Source organism: Callorhinus ursinus, unplaced genomic scaffold (assembly GCF_003265705.2).
Source record: "Callorhinus ursinus isolate GAN/ISIS: 27379988/994484 unplaced genomic scaffold, GSC_fseal_2.0 scaffold10, whole genome shotgun sequence".
In the NCBI taxonomy this organism is placed as follows: Eukaryota; Metazoa; Chordata; class Mammalia; order Carnivora; family Otariidae; genus Callorhinus; species Callorhinus ursinus.
The window spans coordinates 14,562,965-14,587,007 of record NW_027397072.1 but is presented as its reverse complement, the minus strand read 5'-3'; the positions used below and the strand labels follow the sequence as shown (position 1 = coordinate 14,587,007).

The 24,043-nt window shown below is 37.9% G+C and overlaps 1 long non-coding RNA gene across 1 annotated transcript in view; it reads right to left on the bottom strand.

Moving 5' to 3' along the window:
- LOC141373551 (uncharacterized) overlaps positions 1–16,364 on the bottom strand; it is a 90,180-nt gene extending 73,816 nt beyond the window's left edge. The window contains exon 1 of the long non-coding RNA XR_012379631.1: positions 16,151–16,364. This is a non-coding gene — a long non-coding RNA (uncharacterized lncRNA). The remainder of the gene's footprint in view (positions 1–16,150) is intronic.
- Between the last annotated feature and the right edge of the window lie 7,679 nt (positions 16,365–24,043).

Here is a 24,043-nt window from a genome sequence, read left to right as displayed (position 1 = left end):
GGCCTTCTTAATTTTAGTAAGTATTTGCTGGATATTTGAAAGCCCATTTCATTTAGAGAAAGGGTGATACATCTTGACTTTTTGGTATTTAGTGCATTTTTCTGGGAGATCTATAATCTGGTCAGTTTTTGTTAATATCCATTTGGGCTTGAGAAGAATGTGTATTCTCAAATTGTTTTTTTTTTCTTTTTAAATTTAAATTCAATTAGCCAGCATATAGTATATCATTAGTTTTTGATATAATGTTCAATGATTCATTAGTTATGTATAACACCCAGTGCTTATCACATCACATGCCCTCCTTAATACCCATCACCCAGTTGTTGGATACAGGTTTTTAAAGATGCCTATTGAATAAAGTTTGTTAGTTGTGTGGTTTAAATCTTATTTATATCCTTGCTAAATGTTTTTTATTTGCTTTTTCCGACAGATAGAAATATTAAAAAAAATCTCCCATGTTGGTAGTGAATTCATCAAAGTGAGGTACTTTGCAGTTAGAATTTATTTTTCTTGTGAATTATTCCTTGGAACATTATGCTGGAATCATCTGTATCCTTCATAAAAATTTTTCCTGTAACATTTATTTTATGCCATTAATAGTGACATCAGTTTTTGGTTAGCATTTTCCTATCAGTGGACTTGTGATCATTCTGTATCCTTGTGCTTTAAATACGTCTCTGCTAAAGAACATGGAGGTGATTTTTCTTTTATTCTTAATTGGCAGTCACTATTTTTTAACTGATGGGTTTAGTCCATTTACCTTTAATGTGAATATGTATGCCATCCTGTATTGTACTATTTACTCTGCATTTTCTATGCCTCCCATTTCCTGAATTTTCTTGAATTTTTCAAAGTTTCTTTATTCTCCTCTTTTCCCTCTGTGGGTTGGAAGGGTATATATTTCATTTTCATGCTTTCAAATTTCATTTTAATATGTTACCATGAATTTTTAACAAAATCTATTTATTAATGAGTATCTTTGTCCTCTATCTTAAGCAAAAGGAAATTAAAAAAAAATTTAACTGCCCTCAAATCTGTTCTGTCTTATGTTATATTTGTTTAGTATTTTAGTTCCTCCTAATTAGGGGCAGTGTATAAATAAAGCATCACTTTAAAAAAAATAGTGAACAGGGCGCCTGGGTGGCTCAGTTGGTTGGGCGACTGCCTTCGGCTCGGGTCATGATCCTGGAGTCCCGGGATTGGGTCCCGCATCGGGCTCCCTGCTCAGCAGGGAGTCTGCTTCTCCCTCTGACCCTCCCCCGTCTCATGCTCTCTCTCTCTCATTCTCTCTCTCAAACAAATAAACAAAATCTTAAAAAAAAATAATGAACAGAAAAATATGTTCACTGAACTACACTTTTGCAAGCATCATCTAAAAGTACATCAATAAGGGAGAGACCTTTTCAAAAAGATGGTAGAAAACTTTCAGTATTTTAGTCAGGTAATCTAGGTTATAGTGTAGAAAAAATAAATCCTTACATCTTATTGGCTTAGAATTTGCTCACACAAAGTCCACTATAGATCAATGAGGACTCTCCTCTGTATGATCTTCGGGACCCTGGCTTCTCCATCTTGTGACACGTCATCTCAATACCTGGACATCACACTGGTACACATAAAGATTGAGTTGGAGGAAATGTATCAGCTTTTAATTGCCTTGGTTTGGAAGTGACACACATTACTTCCACTCTCGGTTTATTGGCCAGAACTAGTCATGAACCTCTAACCTAACTATGAGGCAAGTAGATAATGTAAGGGAGCAAGAGAATATTTAGAAGCCCTGTTTCTATGTCATAAATCCAGCATGTGTGGCTGGGACCATGAGAAAACGTTTGGTTATTATAACTGTCATATATCTTCAGGTTTTGGCATAATGCCTCACACATGGAAGGCTCAGAAAAAGTTTGTATGAATGAGTGAATTATTGATAAAATGAATAAATGAAGGAAGGGTGCTATATGAGTAGGAGCCTGGCCTCAGGATGTAGAGATCTGATTTTGATTTCCAGCCCTATCATTAGTTGGATCCTTATGGGCAGGTCATTTAACTGTAGTTGCCTCCTTTACCTATCAGATGAGAATAGTTACGATTCTTCTATTTTACTAAGAAGACTATTATGAAAATTCATCCACTCATTGATTCTTTTTTTCCCACAATTATCCTTTAAGTTCCAATTATAGGTTGTCACTCAGGAGGAGGAAATAGATTCTATAATAATGTACACTGAGAATAATAATACATAATAGGCTTGTTGTAGAAATTTATTGAGAAAATAAGCATAAACCGCTTAAACATAGAGCAAGTTCTTAATAAGGGCTAAGTAAATGCTCATTGTTACATTGTTCTCCATGCCTCCAGAATTACTGCCATGTGGTAGTACTAGGAGATGATGAGTAGACTGCAGAATAAATTTATGCTTTCTTCATATCTGAAACCTAGATGGATCTCAAGAAAAAAGATGAATAATTGTAGCCAATAAGTAATGTGACTTATTTTATTACTATTATTAATATAAATTAATTAGTTCATCAAAAAAACAAACTCCATCATAATTTTCTAGTCAACGACTATGAACTTTTTATATGATCCTCAAAAGGAACCTTCATATGTTCTATATGAAATCTGAGAAAACTGAATGCCTTCAACATTGTGATGAGCTGAGAATCATGGGAGGTACACTGTGGACATTAAGAGTACTGAGTCAAATTTTCTTTCAAAACAGCTTCCAAAGTTTCAATTATCCAGACTCAAACTTAGAACAATTCTTTTTAATTGAAGAAAGTGGATATTTAGAAACTCTGTTTCAGGAATTATAAGTAGAATGAATTACCATTAAAAAATAGGAAAAGCTTTCCTCTTCACTTTGAACGAATCTTATGGGTACATCAATACGTCAGTAAAATTATATATGAGGTTAAACTTCAAGGTGTCTATCAAGTTTCTTAGAGAACCTTATCATTACATTAAAGAAAGGAAATTTAACTGCTGCTGTAGAATATTCTGTGATTTTCTACTATAATACCGCTTTTCCAAAATCACAAGAAAGATATATTCCCATGGCTTTTTCATTTATTTGTAAGTTATATAGAAGGCCTGCATTTTTATTTTATGTTTTAGACAATTCAATATGAGTCATACAAAAGTAGGGTTTCTTCTCCATATTATGAGTATGAGAATTTTGCTGATAAATATTTAGATTGCTTCTGTCTCTAATAAAATCTGTAAATATTTGGTCTGTGTATTAAAGAGATCTCTCAGCTTCTTTCTAGTCTTTGTCTTAGAATGCAGAAAATGCCAATGGAACTTGCACAGTTTTTCTTTTAGAGGAAAATAAAGTTTTTTAATTATTATTACAACAATAGTATGTGCTTGTTATAAAAAAAATATCAAATAGTAGAGAATGGTATGAAATAAACACAGTCTATCCTCACTGCCTCCAGTGTCAGTCCTACCAGAGATAGCCAATTTCTGGACATTTTATGTAAATACCAAAGTATAAACATGTTTGCATACATTTTGTGATGAGCAAATTTTCACTTAATACATTCTTAGCTTTCTAACAGTCAACATTTATAGGTTTACTACAATATTTTAATAGGTGTGGATTATTTCATTGAATAGCAACACCATAACTTATTTAATCAATTCCTATTAATATCTGTACACTTTCCATTTTGTTTTAGTAATACAAACAGTGTGGGCAGCATCTTTCAATTTTCCCAAATTATGGTTGATTTTGTTGAACACTGGGCAAGGGAACACAAGGCTTAATGTCTATGCTTCTTTATTTGCTCATAACCAGTTCTGACATCTTAAGTGATCACCAAAATGATCAAAAACATTTTTATTAACTTTATGTGACTATTTATGACATAATTATCTCTGTAAATTTTATGAGGACTTGTTACATGCCTCATGGAATTTTCCATCTGTACTTTCTTCCAAAAAAGAAAAAAAAAGGGAAATCAAGAAATTTAAAGTCAACTGCTACTCTGGAAGTTCCACATTATTTCAATTATCAGAATACAAGTGAAATGTATGCCTTCTTTTCATCACATTGCTTTGTAGAGGATGGAGGTTGAGGTGATTGGTTTTTGCAGTAGGTAACACTGATTTTAAGCTCTGCCGTCAACTGGTTGTGAATTTTTTAAAAAATTACTTAATATTTAGAAATCTCAGTGTCTCGATTTGCAAAATATTCTAAAAATTGGCTTTATACAGATGTAGGGATGTTGATGGATTACAGAAGATAAGCAAGTAAATCTACTGCGAAGCTTTGCACATTGTACATGCTTACTAAACTTTTTTTATTATTAGATTTTTATATAACACCATTATTTGAATCACCCCACAATTGGCTCTCCACCATATATAAGATAAAATAATCTCAATGCCTCTCAACATGATCCATCCCATCTTTAACGACATGTGTCCACTGTTTACCTCTCTAGCCTCACTTTCTTTTCTTTTTTTCCAGCTTTATTGAGGTATAATTAACAAATAAAAATTGCATATATCTAAAGTTTACATGAAATTTTGATATGTGTAAACATTGCAAAATGATTACCACAACTAAACCAAGTAACTTATCCATCACATAGTTACCTTCAAATAAAAGTTTGTGGTAAGAACACTTAAGATTTACTCTCAGCAAATTTCGAGTACATAATACAGTATTATCAGTGATAGTTACCGTATTGTACACTAGATCTCTAGAGTTGTATCCATCCTGCAATCCTGAAACTTGGTGTCCTCTTACCAATACCTTCCTATTTCCTCCACTACCTTGGCCCCCTTGCAACCACTGTTCTGCGGTCCTGCTTCTACATATTGCACTTTCTTAGGTTCCACATGTAAGTAAGAACATGAAGTAATTGTCTCTCCATGTCTGTCTTATTCTCACTTTACCATATGTCTTCCAGATTCATCTATTTTGTCACTAAGGACAGATTTCCTTCTTTTCTAAGGCCGAATAGTATTCCACTGTTTATATATACCACATTTTCTTTATCCTTTCACCCATCGACAGGTACTTGTGCTGAATACACATCATGGCTGTTATGAATAATGCTTCAATAACCATGAGAATGTAGATATCTCTTTGAGATCCTGATTCCATTCCTTTGGGGATATATTCAGAAGTGAGATAGCTGGATCATATGATAGTTCTATTATTAATTTCTTGAGGAATGTCCATACTGTTTTCCACAATGACTATACCAATTTGCATTTCCAACAAGAGTGTACCAAGGTTCTCTTTTCTTCACATCCTTCCAACACTTGTTATCTCCTCTCTTTTTGATAATGGCCATCCTAACATGTGTGAGGTGATAGCTCATTCTAGTTTCATTTTGCATCTTTTCAAAAATTTCTTTTGTATTTTGTTCATCTTGTCTATTGTTTTTCTAGTCCTTATTTCATTTACTTCTACTCCATTCTTTATTATTTTCTTCCTTCTCTTAACTATGGGCTTAACATGTTCTTATTTTTCTAGTTCCTTGAGGGTATAAAGTCAGGTTATTTCAGATCTTTTTATTTTCTCAATGTAGGCATTTATCACTACAATCATCCCTTTTAACACTGCTTTTGCTCCTTTCCATATGTTTTGGTATTTTGTGTTTTCATTTTAATTTTCTCAAGATCTTTGTTTGATTTCCCTTTTTATTTCTTCTTTGGCCTATTATTTGTTCAGAAACATGTTGTTTGATCTCCACACATTTGTGGATTTTCCCATTTCTTTCCTGTTATTGATTTCCAATTTCATACCCTTGTGAGCGGAGAAAATACTATATTTCAGTCTCCTTTAATGTTTTAGACTTGTTTTGTGACCTAACATATGATCTATCTTGGAGAATGTTCCACGTGCACTTGAGAATGTATATTCTGCAGCTGTTGGATGGAATGTTCTCCATATGCCTGTTAGGTCCTTTTGGTCTATAGTGTTTTTCAAGTCTGCTGTTTCCTTATTGATTTTCTGTCTGGATGATTTATCCATTGTTTAAAGTGGGGGTATTGAAGTCGCTTCTATTATTATAATGATGTCTATTTTTCCTTTAAGTTCTATTAGTATTTGCTTTATATATTTAGGTCCTCTGATGTTAGGTGCATATATATTTATGATTGTTATATCCTTTTAATTTATGTACAGGGTGTCCTGTATATACTACCTTTAAAGAACTTTGATAACAGAGTATCATAATTATTTATTTGCATGTCTGTCTTACCCCTAGACCAAATATTTATTTTCTTTTTTTAAATATTTATTTATTTATTTATTTGACAGAGAGAGATATAGCGAGAGAGGGAACACAAGCAGGGGGAGTAGGAGAGGGAGAAGCAGGCTTCCCGCGGAGCAGGGAGCCTGATGTGGGGCTCGATCCCAGGACCCTGGGACCATGACCTGAGCTGAAGGCAGACACTTAATGACTGAGCCACCCAGGCGTCCCTAGACCAACAGTTCTTAAACCTTAGGAGTGGATGGAGGCGTGGGCTAAGACTTCTTTTAGATGTAATACAAAATGTCAGCTTTCTCCTATTCTCTCTGCACCTTAGAACCCATTCCCTAAAAGTTTTACAAAATTTACAGAAAACTCTGTGACATACCCTTGATCCCAAGTTAACCACATCCAAACTAGACTGTGAGCTTTAAAAGGTAGAGTTTTTTTTTTCACTTTGTTAACTCTAAACATCTGGTATCATGTTTGACTTAGATTAACAGCTGAAGTATTATTTATCAAATGAATATTAACCCATAAGCAAAAAAAAATGCTATGTAATTTGCTAGCTTCCACTGACCAACACAATTTCATTTCATAAATATTTTTTGAACTTCTGGTACTTACCTAATGCCGTTTAGGCCCACCCCATGCTCTATTTCATTTCCTCCAAAATAAATTAGAAAAAATAAAATTCAATTTAAGGTAAGATCTCTTACTATAATCCCACTGAAAAGGAGATGAAGGAGGAGGAGGAAGAGGAGAATTAGGTTTAGAATGCGCTCTCCGGGGTCTTAAATGTGAGCCATATGATAAACAAACTAACAGAATGTAGAGATTATAAAAGTAGACAAATATTTCAAAGTTCTTAAACTTTCTGAAACTTAAAAGATTAAAAATATTACTCCTTCAATGCTATTGTGACAAATTATAAATGAGAGTTTCAAAATTAGAGTTAAGTTTTCGGTCCTTAATTCCAATAGTAATAATAAAAGATTGGTTTAGAATATCCTCTCCAGGATCTTAAACGTGTCATATGACAACAAACTAATTCAATTCATCAAATAGGTCAATGTAGCTGAGATTTTGACAAGTAAAAAGCTTGAAATTCTTATTTTATTCCTCCCACTGAAGAGTTACTAAATTAGAAAAAGAACCCTACTGACAAAAGAAAATGAGAAAGACTACCCAGACGTATTTAAGAGCTATTTGTTTATCACCAGCGATACAAACTTTCATGTAGGCTAAGTTTGTCATTGATTTTTATACAGTGAAACAGTAATATTTATCCATTAATTACAGAACAAAGAATAAAATGCTCCATAGCTACAAAAATCTGCTTCGAGGGAAATAACCAAAGCCTCGATTAACTAAACCCAGTTACTCTGGGCTTTAAACCAAACTGAATTTTCATTCCACTGCACTCTACTTTCAAGAGCAAGCTGCTACAGATACAAAAACCAGCTGAGACAGAAGACATATTTTCGTCTTCACTTTTTTAAACAAATTCCAACTACTCAACAAACATTTATTTTGGACATTTGCCATATACAAGATAATTTACTACATATAGGGGAGTACTAGATAATAAAATATTTCTTCTCTATCTTCAGCAAGAACTTCTGCTTCTCACCAAGATGGAGGATTCACCTTCTTGCCTGAAACAGCCAAAGGACCAGAATAATATATGAAGCAATAGATTTTTGGACAGTGGCCATAAAACAATGAAAGTTTAAAATTTAAAAATTGGAAATTCTGCTTTTGAAAAGACACTATTAGGAAGATTAAAAGGAGAAAATATTTGCAAAGCACGTATCTGATAAATGATTTGTGCCTGGTATATGTAAAGAACTTTCAAATTTAATGATAATAAATCAAGCAGCCCAATTTAAGAAATAGACAAATGGTGCAGCCACTTGAGAAATCAGGTTGGCAATTCCTCAGGTGATTAAAGATAGAGTTATTGTATGAGCTGGCATTTCCACTCTTAAATATATACTCAAGAGAATTGAAAACATTTGTCCACACAAAATTTATACACAAGTGTTCATAGCATTATTTTTCATAATTGCCAAAAAGCAGAAACAAACCAAATGCTTGTCAACTGATGAATGGATAAATAAAATGCAGTGTATCTGTAAAAAACAACAACACAAAAACAGACAAAAGATTTGCATCTATTTGAATGGCTGCGATTAAAAGTTCACCATATTGAGTGTTGATGAGAGGAAACGGAGCTTGCATACACTGATGGCAGGAATGTAAAAGATAACAATCAGTTGGAAAACAGTATTATAGTTTCTTAAAAACAAATATGCACCTACCATATGATCTAGACATTTCACTCTTAGGAATTTACTCAAAAGAAATGAAAGCTCATGTCCATACAAAGACTCATGCATGAAAATTCATAGTAATTTTATTTGTAATAGCCCAAACCCATCAACACTTGAATGCATAAACCAACACTTGCATGTCCAGACAATGGCTGCTCAGCAATAGAAAGAATAAGCTATAGGTGCACACAACAACATGGATGAAACTCAGAGTAATCATCCTGGGGAGGGGGGTGGGAGCCAGAGAAATAAAGAATACAGACTCTATCTACTATTGCATTTTTTTTACTTTTTTCTTTTTTTTAGTTCTTATTTAAATTCAATTAACATATAGTGTATTATTAGTTTCAGAGGTAGAGTTTAGTGATTCATCAGTTGCATATAACACCCAGTGCTCATTCCATCACATGCCCTCCTTAATATCCATCACCCAGTTACCCCATCCTCCCACCATTATCCCCTCCAGCAACCCTCAGTTTGTTTCCTATAGTTAAGAGTCTCTTATGATTTACCTCCCTCTCTGATTTTGTCTTATTTTATTTTCCCCCATTCCCCTATGATCCTCTGTCTTGTTTCTTAAATTCCATGTATGAGTGAAATCATATAATTGTCTTTCTCTGATTGACTTACTTCGCTTAGCATAATACCCTCTAGTTCCATCCATGTCATTGCAAATAGTAAGACTTCTTTTTTTGATGGCTGAGTATTATTCCATTATATATATATATATATATATATATATATGCACACACATATATTATTCCATTATATATATACACACATACACACATGCTATTGCATTTTTATAAAAATGGCATATATACTATTACATTTTTATACAATTCTGGAAAATTTAAATTAATCTATAGTGAGAGAAAGTCACCTAACTCAAGGATGAAAATGAATCTACCACTTAGAAACCTGGGGTCTGGTACAGAAAATACAAGTGGGGTCTTTTCAGAAATTTGCATAATAAATCATTGACAAATATTCTGTCATGGTGGGCTCAGAAGCAGAAAGGATGTCAAGAGTAAACTTAAGATGAAAACAAGCCATTTGCAGGAAGAAGTGATAAGGAAACAAAAAATATGAGTAAATAGAGGACACTAGTCTGTAGAGAGAAGAGAACAGAAGACGTTCGGAGAGAAGCGGAGATACAGTTAGAAAGTCACAGCAGGTGACCCCTAAAGTTGCTGTGGTTTATTTCTGATGACTGCTGGTTTTGGTAATTCACTCCTATTTTTATTGTCTGGGGTGTTTGAAAGAGATCACTGTCCCCTACAATTCAACCAACTTTATTAGAACTCTGGGCTCCAAGATGGAACATTGGACATGGAAACAATAAATCACAGTGACATTAGTAAAGATTTCGTCCCCACGCCCACCCCTATTACCTATCCCAGTGAATAGTATTGACAGCAGAGCCTACTGTGGCCTAGGTATACAGACATGAAGTAGGCGTCTTAGCTCCAGAAGCATCCAGGCAAGTAATTTTTGAGTTACAACAACTTTGCAAACACGGCCTTCAGTGGTCCTATGTGACGAGAATTAATGTGTATAAGATTCTACCAGATCTTAACCTGCAAAATGAATACCAAATTCTCTATAAAGCAACAAATGAGCATTTTAAAAAAGGAAAGGTTTTAATAAACAAGGTTGGCATCCCATCAGTAATTCAGAAACACCAAACACCATGAATGTCCATAGACAGCCACCCCCCCAATTCTGCTTTTTAATGGAGTTTCACAGGAGGCACATGAAGCTTGAAGCTATGCCCAAAGAACAAACTGAAATCACTGAGTGTGACATTGTGGAAGGGTGAGAGCAGACTAATTCCAAAAGGACTGCAAGTCTAAAAAGCATCAATGCCTCAGGTTATGAACCTCAGCTGAGTCATTTATATGCCACAGCCCCAATTCTACATTCTGTAAGGGGAAACTTCTCCATTAGAGCTCACCATGGCTTACTTCTTCCTCCTTTCCATTTACCGATACTCACCCGAGGGACAAGTCAGCTGGAAATGCCCTTGCTCCCCAGGCATGTGTAAGGGAAATAGGTGGGAGAGGATTTGACAGATGGTGTTCTTCTCTCACATGGGCTGTCTGACTGAAGTGTGGATTGGTTTCCTTTAGTCCCTAAACAAAATTCCGCTAGAGTGGAAGAGCAGTGCATTCTCCCAGGAGAATCTAGAGCCTTTCTAGACTAGAGAATGACACTCTTTTGCCATGGAATCAAGAACACTAGAGAAAAAAAGGAATAAATGCTTTCTGAGAGATACAACACCTATGTAGCAAACAAATGTCCCCAAATCTTTGTGCAACGTGAGCATCAATTTACAATAAAATGAGGGAAAGTGATGGAAAGAAAAACATTCTCTTCTCATAATTCTTCTTTATTTCCCCATTTGCATTTTTTTTAAACAAAACAGTCTGTTTGCACGGTCTGCTTTTTTCCTCTCTTTTTAACGCACATCTCCTTTAAGTAGTTCTAAGTGCCTAACTACACGGATTCTAACATATAAAGGAAAAATAAAGTTCAAAAAATTGCATCACCACATTCTCTACTGGAGTTAAGTTAGAGTTTAATTAAAGTGAGTTACCACCATGTGCGTACTAAATACATCACTGTTCGTGGCAAAGTTCTTTTGCTGCATACCTAGGTTTCAAACACTCAGAGGTGAAACAATCCAGTAAAGTTAGATTTCGGGGAACATCTCTGGGTCAGAAAGAGCTTACTGCCATCTCATTTCAACCACATGAGGGGCGCGACTAAGATGGGGGAAGGGTAATTATATCCCTCTGCTTCAACAGAAGCTTCATTCACTAGAAAACATTTTTCTCATCAAGAAATAATGTAGGAAATATTTCAGTGGTTCAAATTAAAGAGTAAAAAATTTCCTCCAGGAGGAAACAAACCAAGGGCTTTTAATTTTTAAATTGGTTTAAAGCTGAGAAAGCACCAGGGCTTAAAATACTCGGGAGTAGAAAAAAAGAAGAGAACACCATATCTGGAGATAATTCTTTGTGATTACCCTTATTTTATGCCTCCCTAATTTCTGCTGTTCTATTAATCTCCTTAAGGATGACTTAGTGAAGGACACAAACCCTCAATATCTAGTTGGCACACTAATAATTGAAGTAATAGTGATATGATGACAGGAATTTTATTCACCCCCTTCTAGACACTAAGCTAACTGTTTTGCACTTCAGCCTTCTTCAGCCCTCAGAAAAATTCTACAAGATGGGAAAGATTATACCCACATTACAGCTTTCAGCCTCATTATGACTGCACTAAAAGTGTGGTGAATATATGAAATGGCTCGCATTATCCCTGATCTCAAAGAACATGTGATATAATAGGGAAAAGATGATATGTACATATAGGATATTTAAAAAGTACAATCCACAGTAAAATTCTGAAGCATAAAACATAAGTGGAGGACAATAAATACAAAGGTACAATAGATTGTCTTTCATTCCTGAGTTACCAAAACCTCAGCTCAGACCTGTCAGGCAAGCATGGGTCTGCACCCTGTTCAGTACTGCTGACCAACTAACTTCTCCTCCCCACATCTCATCAGAGATGGTTAATGAATCGGAATACCCCTCTTCAGCATTTTGGATCATTTCTTCTGGCAGCAAACGTTACCCATTATTTTGTTATACATCCATCAAATAGTTGGTTTTGTGATTTTAATATAGTTGGTGACCTCAAAGTCACTCCTGAAAAGCTATCATGTTTTCCCTTGCCATGAAATAGATTAATCAGAGGAAGGAAAATTGGTTTTACCTGATATTCTCAATGTCTCTTACTTGACTTTAATGCTACTTAATTGATGCTTAACCAAAACTAGCCTATAAATTTCATTTCAGGGACTTTCAAATGTACCATCTTGAAATGTTAACTGCCTTATAGATTCTCTAGCCCTCAATTTTTATTTTATACATTTGAAATTGATGACAGCCTAGTAAAATCCTAGGTCATGAACCTAGGTCTCTTAAATTACTGCTTTATCCCCAATATCCTCAGTTAAACCAATATTTACTCAGAACCTATTGTATGCTAGGTACTGTGCTCAAGGCTGAGAATACAGTGGAGACAAGGCACAGTCTAATGGGAACTAGGGACATTTTGGATAGATTTGAATATTATGTATCTATACACATTAGACATGTTGATGCTACTGTATTATTAATGAGATGATAATAGTCCTAAAAATAAGGTCTGTGTTTTAAAGAATGCCTCAATGTGTCAGATTCTGTGACATTATGTTTCTTATCTTACTTAGTTCTCATAATAACCATGTGAGATATTGACCACTGGCCCCCTTTGATATATGAAGAAATTAAGACTTGGCTCAAGCAACTTGCTCATGATCAAACATCTAATGATTAGAATGGATGCATATCTAATTCTAAAGTCTTAATTGTTTCCACTACACTGTGTTTCTGAGATCTCTTTTGTAATGCTGTATATATTTCCAAACATTCCTTGGATATTGATAAATAAAAATTATGTAAACTAGATACATGGTCAAAATCAATGACTCCAGTGCTTCAATTTAAAAAGCATAACAAGCAATAAAGATTGTATTTTGAGATGTTCTGCTCTCTTAGTCAATTTTCAAAAGTACAAGTCATCATAAAATTGTGCTGGAGGAGTGACATGCCGAGAATCTCATTTTTTCCTTAAAGCAAATAATATCATGATATAATGTAAAGAAGACGGACTTTGAAGTTACATAAAATTGGTCTGAAATCTCAACTTTCTTCTTCTCTCACTGAATAGTGTTGGCTGTGCTTCTCAAAACCTTAGAGTGAACCTTTAGTGAACATTTTATCATGTATAGAAGTGTAGCCTATTCCCCTCATCCAAGAGGATTGTGGTGGGGATTGAGTGAGATCTGGTACGTAAACCTGCCTAATGCAATGGCAGGTGTAGTGGGCATTGAATAAATGTCCATTCCCTGAATGAGGTCATTTTACAAAATAAGGGAACATGAAAATGGTTTGCGCCAGAAGGGACGCTGCCGGGGGTGGAGGGAGAAATATCTTCTGAGTAACAACCTCGCTCCTTAGAAAAACAACAGGCGTCAAAGAAACGAGGCCTGGTAGGGCTAAATTCCATATTGGGTGAGCTGTTTGCATCCTTCCGACTAGAAAAGGAATAGAAAGTCCTTTTAAAAGTAACATAAAAGGAGTTTAGGGGCGCCTGGGTGGCTCAGTCGTTAAGTGTCTGCCTTCGGCTCAGGTCATGATCCCAGGGTCCTGGGATCGAGCCCCGCATCGGGCTCCCTGCTCCGCGGGAAGCCTGCTTCTCCTTCTCCCACTCCCCCTGCTTGTGGTCCCTCTCTCGCTGTGTCTCTTTCTAATAAATAAATAAAATCTTTAAAAAAAAAAAGTAACATAAAAGGACTTTAAATGCGACTGAGGACCTTTTCAGCACCCTTTATTTTTTTTTTTAAGATTTATTTATTCATGAGAAAGAGGGAGAGAAAGCAGAGGGAGAGGGACAAGCAGACTCCACGCTAAGTGCAGAGCCCGACATGGGGTTCAATCCTATGACCCTGAGATCACGATCTGAGCCAAAACCAAGAGTCAGACGCTTAACTGACTGAACCACCAGGCATCCCTCTCAGCACCCTTGAAATCACGATCTGCATATATGTCTCATCTGCACCTCATCCCCAAATACAAGGCCGGCCTGATCAGGATGTGGAAAGAGCGCAGGCTGTGTCTGGTCTAGCCAGGGGCTGGAAAGAGGCCACAGTGACATCCATGGCCCAGGATCACACATTGCATAGGATCTTCTCTCTCGGGGAAGCAAAGGTGAGTCCACATTAGTAGAATGGAGAGTGTCATCTCACTCACTGTTCGCAGGCAAATCAGCATCCTCTGCTTTCAGAATCTCAATGTATCTGTGCTGTAAGCACTCAAATGGTTACAGAGCTGTCAAGTGGTTACAGAACTTAGGTACAGAATGGGCACTCAGACTTAAAAACAAGGTCAGAAGACATGGAAAGGATAAATTGAGGTTCCCTTCGGTGTCCACAGGCATCTCTAACTTCGGGGTTCTCATTCTCATGGGAAACTGGAAACATTTTAAGAGGGACTGCTTACCAAGGACCTGCTATGAGCCAGACGTATCATCCCTGATCTGCGCATCAACTCTACGGAGTGGACACTACTTTATAGGAGGACGTTGAATCTTAAAGAAGTGAACTGCTCATGTCACAAAACTAATAGGTGGGAGAGCCAAAATTTGGAATCCTAGTCTGCATGAAGCCTATAGAAGTGAAGATACTTGATAGATTCCACAGATAGACCTCCAGAGTGCAATGTATTCCAACTGAATTCCTGCCTTTTAATTTCATCGCCCGTGAGAGTAGTGAATGCAGGTAATGGAGATGGGTTGAGCAAAAGCTTGGCGCTGAAGCAGAAGCCTCACTCATACCACTGAATGCTGAGTATCAGGGCACTTTGACTCACCATCTACTCCACCAATGCATAGTAACAGAGGACGCACACCTTTGATGGAACTCAAAAGCCAATCTAGAGGCTGGAAAATGCATTTTCAGGTTGAAAAATGCATTTACTTTAGAATAGCCTATTAATAAAAACATGTGTTGTCTCAGAAGTCCCTACGTAAACACAGCCAATATGATTAAAGAAGTTTGGAGAACAAAGGCAACATCTTTAAATATTTAAATGATTAAAATGAAAATTAAAAATAGATTTTCTATCAATGAAAGGTTTTAAATTGAATCCATAAACAATGTTTGATTTCCAAACCTAGCAGGAATGCATGTTAAGTATTAAAGATGTTTAACGTGAAAATGTGTATTCAATAAAAAATAGATGATTCATTTTTATATGTGGTTTCCAATTTATTTTGTTGGACCCAACCTCCCACTGAAAATGCAAGCAAACATCCTTAAGTTTGCGAGATCAATGAGTAATACTAAGTTCCATCAATTTTAGAAGAGAAAGTAACCTGTTTCAATATATTATTTTCTGGTACAATAAGTTTTAAGAATCAGCCAGTAAGTAATTCTTAACAGTTAACCTGACTTTGAGTCCATGCCAGATGTTGTAAGAACAGCAGAAGAAGATGGATGAGATGCTCCATTTCCTGCAGAAGCCTGTGCCTTGGATGACTAGAGAAGACATACATTACGCTCTGAGCCCTGTGCTATGTACACATGGTTTTGGGAGCTCAGAAAAGGGACTTCAGTCTGAGCTGCTCTTGTTAGAGAAGAAGCTGCCCACTTACAGAGATGCACAATTGCCTGGCACATAGGTGTTCGATAAATGTTTATTGAAGAGTTTCATTGACCAAAGATAGAAATCAAGGCTTGTCTTGAATTCCAGTGCTTTTTTTCTCCACCCTGTGGTGTGCCTAGCTCTCCCACCTCCACCAGGATGGGAAGATTTTGAAGACAAATACTTACATCTCCTTGAAAGATTAACAACTTGACAGTTACAAGCCAGAAACCAGAGGAGTTTCCGAAAGCTTAAATGATATAAATACGAAGACGTTTGTGTGTAGAGAGGAATATACCATATAAGTAGAAATGTGCAAGAGCCCAAATTCACTTACCTCAAGCCAGAACTACCACATGCTGATTTCTACTCCACTGGCGTGGAGGCCAGTCCTCAGCGCAGATGCTGCTCATACCCAAAAGAGTGTGCAAGCTGTTGGCACTGATGGATTGCTGACAAAGGAACCGTTAGCTGGAGTCAAGCACCGGGCAGCACTGTTGCGAGCTTCCCAGGTAGGACACACTGGTGATACTTCAACCCATGGAGGGGGTCTCCATCTGCAGGAATGCAGGTCCCTGTGCACAATGAGATCATTTATCAAGTTGGCAGGTGGTTCAGCAGAAGCACCACAAAAAGCTTGCTCCGGGGCCCTAAATATAACAAAATTAATTAAAACACACTTTTAATGAGTTCTGAAACAATAAGTTTAAGGCAGTTCACTTAATTTTTAACTCACCTATATGGAAGAACAGATGGTAATTTAAAAGAGCAATTCACTCTTAAAAAACTCTCATGAAACCTAAAAATCAAAGACACTTGTATTAACTTGTTTTTTTTCTTTACTCTGTGTTCCTGTTCTGAATAAGTAGAAGGAAAATCTTGCAAAATAAAAGCAGTTGTATAATGGGAGTCAGTCAGCAGACTTCCCAGTGGACGTCGATTCGTTATGTTACATAAAATAAGTCTCGTCTGTTCTGGGCCTCCATTTCCTCATCTATGAAATGGGAGATCTGAATTCCATTAACTCTCACACCCACACAATTTAAGATTGTATTTATATATTTAAAATGATCTTTATGCCCTACAATCCAGCAATTGCACTACTAGGTATTTAGCCAAAGAATACAAAAATGGTAATTCAAAGGATACGCATACCCCGATGTTTATAGCAGCTTTATCTACAATAGCCAGGTTATGGAAACAGCCCAAGTGTGCATTGACTGATAATGGATAAAGAAGATGTGGTGTATATATACAATGGAATATTATTCGGCCATCAGAAAGAATGAAATCTTGCCATTTGCAATGACAGGGATAGAGCTAGAGTGTATTATGCTGAGCGAAATAAGTCAGTCAGAGAAAGGCAAATAGCATGGGATTTCATTCATATGTGGAATTTAAGAAACAAAACAAACAAGCATAGGGAAAAAATAAAAGAGAGAGGCAAACCAAGAAGCAGACTCTTAACTATAGAGAACAAACTGATATCTACCAGAGGGGAAGTGAGTAGGGGGATGGGATAAATGGGTGAGGGGTATCAGGGAGAGCACTTGTTGTGATGAGCACTGGGTGTTGTATGGAAGTGTTGAATCACTAAATTGTGATTAATTGTAGATTAATATTACACTGTGTGCTAACTGGAATTTAAATAAAAACTTAAAAAATAAATAAAATGAGCTTCAGTGTAATAGCTAATATTTACTGAGTGCATCCTATGTTCCAGAGACTTTTTTAAACTGTTTAAATGTATGATCTTAATTAATCCATGTAACAGCCCTTATCATCATCATTCCACAATGAGTAAACTGAGGTAAAGAGAATACACATGACTTATCTATGTCTTCCTGGCTACTAGGTGGCTGGGCTGGGCTTTGATCCCAAGCTGATGAACTGGAGAGTCTGTGCTCTTAGCCAACACCCTCTTCAACCTCCCACTTATTTCTGGTAACTCTAAAAACCAAAGTAAGCTGAGCATGTCAGCAGCTGTTACCCGCCGCTTTGCGTTGACCTGTCTGTTGGCAAAGTGGCTTGTGTGAGAGCCACGCCATACCTCCCATGACAGCTTGAGCCATCCTTTATTCTCTTTATTCATCTTGTTCCTCCTCAGCTCGTATCCACACTACAGAACACGGCAGGTAGCTTGCTTCCTTCACCCAATAATAGTCCAGATGTCGCTAAGAAAGTGATTTTTTTTTTTAAACGAAAACATTTTAAGGTCTAACTTCTATTTCCTTGGGGAGGTTACTGGCTTCTTAGAAGCATTACTAACTTATAAATCCTAACCAAACTAGCCATAATTGAAGAAAAATCAAATTACTTGAATGTTTGTAGGAGACTCCATGAACTATTTCAAGACATTGGAATGCAAATTCAAATGTAATCACTTTACTCCTGAGTAGCTCGGACCTTTCAGGGAAATATTATAAATGTGAGAAAAATTAACATCTTTGATGAGTCAAAGCAAATATGTTTTCTTCATCTTTGTTGCCAAAAGGCAGTTTCTGTGTTTTAAACAAATTAACCAAGAAAGTTCTGAATATCAACTGTGCTTGACAATAAGGAAAGACATAAAAATGCCATGCCCTCCATTGGGCTGACGGGGCAGGTGACCCCCCGTGTGATAGTTTGTAGATTGGTATTTGGCATACTTTGGTGTATTAGTATTAGGGTATATTATGTTATATTAGGACACTATTAGGAATTCTAAGACTAGTGACTAGACTATCTCTGTAGAGACTTTCATGAACATGCAGACATCGTGGATTGGATTGACATTAACTTGCTAGCTCTAGAAACATGCTTGCAAAGTAGCTCACTGACCTTCTTGGCTTTTACAGAATACCTTTTGTCATGTCAGCCTCAGCCCTCACTCAACTATCAAGGCCATAATGCCAAAAATGGCTTTATGGAAGCCCAAGCATAAAACTTGGCTAGCAAGAAGAGAAACCTCCAAAGCAGCTTAAGGACAGTCATTAAGTCTCCATTCCTAAAATGCTATCAGTCTTTGGCCAACAATGAGTTTTATTCTGCTGCTCTGGGATGTGAGATTTTGGAACTCTACACATATTATATATGTTCATCTGAGATGTTCTGTGAAACAGTAAAACATGATCACATGCACAGAGAATGTGAAGGAGAGTTATTCAAGCATCTGGGTCTCCCTGTGCTTAGTTATCAATGCCCACACCATTGTGTAAGTGTGTGTGATTCTACAATAAGATGTGTGGGCATAAAATCTCTTTCAGGGATTTGAGAACCAGGGGATAGTAATGAGGATAAAGAAAGTCTACCTTTGGCTCAGTCCTTGACGGGGCATCATGAGAAGCTATGGGAGTTAGTCTTTTTCATTTTTGAAAGGAGTTAACAGTGTCTCTCTCTCTCTTTCTCTCTCTCTCTCTTTCTCTCAAATAAATAAGTAAATCTTAAAAAAAAAAAAAAAAAAGACTACGAGCTTCTCAGGGGAAGGACGGTATCTAACTTATTTCTCTAACCCAGTTCTTAGCTTCGTGCCTGGCACTCAACGGCTCCCAAGTAATGTTTATTATATAAATGGAGTAAATGTTGTTTGTTTATTTGTCTTCAAATCACTGAATACTTGAGAAGCCACCCATCTGTAATCATCACATGGTTGTGATTAAGTCCTTAAAGGGGACTTTTCTAGGCCTCCCCACTGTCTGTCCTATGCCCACTAGAGGGGTGCCCATCAGAAGAGCAGCAAGTTCTTGCCACTGAGGGAGGCAGAGGGGAAAAGTAGAAAGAAGAATAGCTTAGAGACCAACACTGCTCTGAGGCTACTCAGGAAATGAGCTCTAAGTGTTTTGCTGGGTGGATACTTGGTCTGGGAATAAACAAGCCCTTCCTTGAGTATCTCTCTACTTCAGGAACAAGAGGAAGGGACACCTGATGCTAAATTATCACTCCTAGACCTTTCCATGATGATGAAAGTAGCCCTAACGGAGAACAAAACATCCCTTATGAAGATGAAAAGCAAAGCTTAATATATAATGTGAGAACCAGTTCAACTGCTTTTTAATTCATAGTAATAGCAATGTTTGCTGGAAGAATTGCTGTCCATAAACCAAACTATAATATCACAAGACTATGCCAGGCAATTTACCAATCTCATCTTCTAAAATCACACCATATTCCTCAAGATAAGTGTCATGACCTCATTTTAACAGGTGAGGAAATGAGGCTCAGGGAGATTCAGCCCCCCACCAAAGTTACACAGCAAGTCCAGGCTTGCCCACCTCCAAAGCCCATGCTCTTTCCACTGAGCCACGCTGCAAGATGCTCTGCAGAGCCTTCTCTAGATGCATTGAGACAGGGAAGTAAAGAGAACACAAAGACCCACAGGAAGCAGTTGGGGGAGAAGACTCAGACACAGAGGTTGGGGTTTGAATCAAAATTACAATGAGTTCACAGCTTTACTAGGGAAGGACTCTGCATCCAGGCCTTCCCCATTCCCAGTGCTTCCTTTATGAGCCTGTGCCAGCGAAGCACCTCAAGCCAGGGCACAGGGAAAATGTCCTGCTCCATCGCAAAGTGCCCTGATCGCCAGGAATGCTCAGCAAAAGCAAGGAAACTGCTCCTGAGTGTCTTCTCTGGCATCGTGACCCCTCTGGGCTGAATTTTCCTGCATTCCTGGTCCTGGAAACATCTTCAAGGAGCCCAGGTTACCCAGTGAAACAGTCCTGACAGACACACACTGCCCAGTTAGAACCATGTTGCGCCGAGTAGCACTCCTTTAGGGATGACTGATCTACCAGGTGGACATGAAAGGCTATGGGAGAAACCAAGGGGTAAACAGGAGATGTCTGAGCAGCTCCTCGGCCATGTTGGGGTCCTGCACCCACCCCTCCACGTGGGCTGGGAACAGCAGGAGCCTCAGACGACACCTCCACACCGTGGGCTTTGGAGTCAGACATCAAGTCAGATCAAGGTTTTCCACTTATTATGATCTGACGAAAGTCACCTAACCTCTTCTGTCTTAGCCACTCAATTGTAAAATGTTTATTTACAGCATTGTTGCAAAGCGAACAGACTGTAGGTACACAAAACGTTTCAGATGTTTTATATTATTCTCCAGCCTAGCAATATCCCCATGGAAGACAAATGCTCAGTCACTCTTATATAATAAATGCCAATAAGACAAGAGCTGAGAAAATAAAGTATATGCCAGTGTCTCAAAATCTGACCTACCAAATATCATTATAATTAGTTACATATAAGTCTGCCTCACCCACTAGATTGGGAATTCTTTAAAGAGGTGAGCATGCCCACCTTTGCCCTTCTGAAGGATACAGTGGGCCAGTACTGACTGGTTCACTAAACAAATATTTCTTCAGTGAAGCACTTATTTGTTCTTTCCTATTTCATTCTGTATTTACTTATTCATAGCCCATAAGAAGCTGTTAGCTGGAAATGTTCAACTTTCCTCATTACATTCCCCAAAGGGGGAGGTGGTTTCCCCTCGTGGAGCATTTTTTTTTTCAGTGAGTGAAAATCTTTGGCCTCAAAAAACACTTGTGGGAGCTTGTAACTGAGTTCAAAATCATCCAATAGCAGCAGAAAATTCTCGTAGCCCTCGAGTGCCTCCGAGAACAATATGAGCTTGTGGAACCTCTCTGGGAAACATGGGATCTCAACGCTAAAGCCAGAAAGTTCCAGAGAGATGATGAGCTGGACAGGCCTCTCTTCCTCCCACAGAGAATGAGGAAGAGCATCGTTCTCCAGGGCCACCCTCCCAGAGTGTAAACATGGCCAGGCACTGTCCTCCTCAGAAACCTCTAATGACCTCCCACCCCCTACAGCTAAAGCCCAAACTTCTTAACATGGCATCTAGCATTCTTTTAAACCAGGCAGTAACCCAATTTTTGTTTATCTCCTACCACTTCCCTCTACAGGCATTTTCCAGCATTTTCCTGCTTCACAACATTGCGCGTGTTCTGCTGCTGCCCCAGCTGACGGCCCCCCTCACCCTGCCAGGTCCAGGACAAACACCACTTCCTGTTTCGCTTCATTTTTAATCTCCATGCAGCTTGCAAGTTGAGAAGTCATGACTCAAACCGGGCTACTTAATTTCCAATCTTGTATTCTTTGTATTATTCTACAATGATTTCCGAGCAGTGACTTTGGTTGTAAAAGGTGGATCTCAGTAAAAATTCATTTTCTTCTAAAGATGTACTTTCTAAAGTCTTGATCAGATTAGCGAGTATCATACTTAGGATTGAATTCTTGTGTGCAGAGGGAAGCATTTATTACTACATAGCTTAAAAGGTGTAATTAGCAAACTAAGGTAGAAGGATTGGCTGCTCTACTGGACTGGCCAGTAATCAGAGAACACCAGGGAGGAGGACTTGCCTTCAGATGACGGCTCTTCAACTCAAGTTGGACTGTCTGCTTTCATGCGGGAAGCTGCCAGCCATAGATGCTCTGGAAGGGGAGGCTTGATGGCTCAGACAGTTTCATCATTAGGCATGTGACTGACAAGCTCACCGCTTCCCCTGGGACCCAGGAAATGTTGCTCTGCAAGCCCAACAGGACGTTCGGAGAGTAGCGAAACGCGGCCCCCGCTCCGTAGGTGCTCCTACCCCACCTTTCCCCACCACTTCTCCCAGTAATCCCTGTGAGCAGTGAATCACGGCGTGTGCAGGTTTACTTGGGAAGTTTGGCCATTCCTTCTGTGGAGTCTTGGCATATTGCAATATGTTAAATGTTGTTAAGGAGAAAAGGGAAGGGGGGACAAGGGAGAAGAAAGCTTGCACTTAGACACCGAGAGAGGCCATTTCGGATACTTAAACATTATAAATCATACACAGTGCCTATCAGCCATATGGATGCTTATTATTCTTTCTAGAAACTTGCACATAGTTGTATTTACATCCAGCTTGAAATTAGGTTTTTATTACTCTAATTCTTGGTCTGAACATATGCCATGGATCATAAAATATTTACTCTTTGCACATATAGTCCTCTCAACATTCAGATTGGAATCCAGTTAATCTAAGCAACCCTCACCAGAGAGTTTTGTTTGTTTGCCTTCATTTATTACCAGGGTTTAGCATCTCCAAGCGAAGGTGCTACTCCAAGTATATAATCTAAGTGAGCCCTTTAGCAGACATTTTGATGTCTAACTGGTGATTTGGGAAAGAAGCGGACACAGTCAAAATGTCTAGTTTTGGACTGAGCTCACATGACAATATAAAATCATTTCATATCATGTCCCCTAACTGATGTGCAGTGTACAAAATACCATCAAATGTCCAGGAAAAGGTTCTTTCTGGAGAGTTTCAAGTTTGGCAAAAAAGTATATGTCGGTCTGAATTCCTGAATTTGTTAAGATACTTTTTCTTTATAGTGCTTTCTTAGCGACTAATAACTTCTATTAGATTTTCATTGAAAAAAAGCAGTAATAACAACAAAACAATAATAGAATCATCATCATCATCATCATCATTATTATTAACAACTATACTGACCTTTACTAGTCAGTCACAGCTTCAAAAAATTATGGTGAGTGGAGGGGTGCCTGGGTGGCTCAGTCAGCTAAGCATCCGACTCTTGATTTCAGCTCAGGTCATGATCTCAGGGTTGTGAGATTGAGCGCTGCCTTGGGCTCCATGTTGGACTCCACACTGAGCCTGGAGCCTGCTTAAGATTCTCTCCCTCTCCTTCAGTGCCTCCCCTCCCACTCATGTGCTCTCTCGCTCTCTCTAAAAAAACATAAATAAATGAACAAAAAAATAAATAAATTAGGTGAGTGGGCCTTAATTTTTCTCTCTTGATGGGGGCAGGACTTAGTAACTTGTGTCCAGTGAATAGAGCAGAGATCAGTGGTCACCAAGGGCTTCAGGAGGCAGGGATGAATGGCCAGAGCACAGAGGATTTTTAGGGTGGTGAATATTCTGTGAGATGCTGTAATGGTTGGTAGATAGATGTCATTATACACTTTTCAAAATCCATAGAATGTGAAACACCAAATATGAACCCCAATGTAAACAATGGACTTTGGATGATAATGTGTCTGTGTATGTTAAGTGATGTCAACAAATGTATCATTCTGGTGGGGGATGTTGATAACGGGGAGGCCGGGGTGGGGGCGGGATATGGGAACTCACAGTACTTTAGGTCAATATCCCTGTCTAAATGCCGTAAGCAATTCAACTGCAACATGCCCCAAACTGAAGTTATCATCTGAAACATCACAGCTCACCAGTCTTGTTCCTTC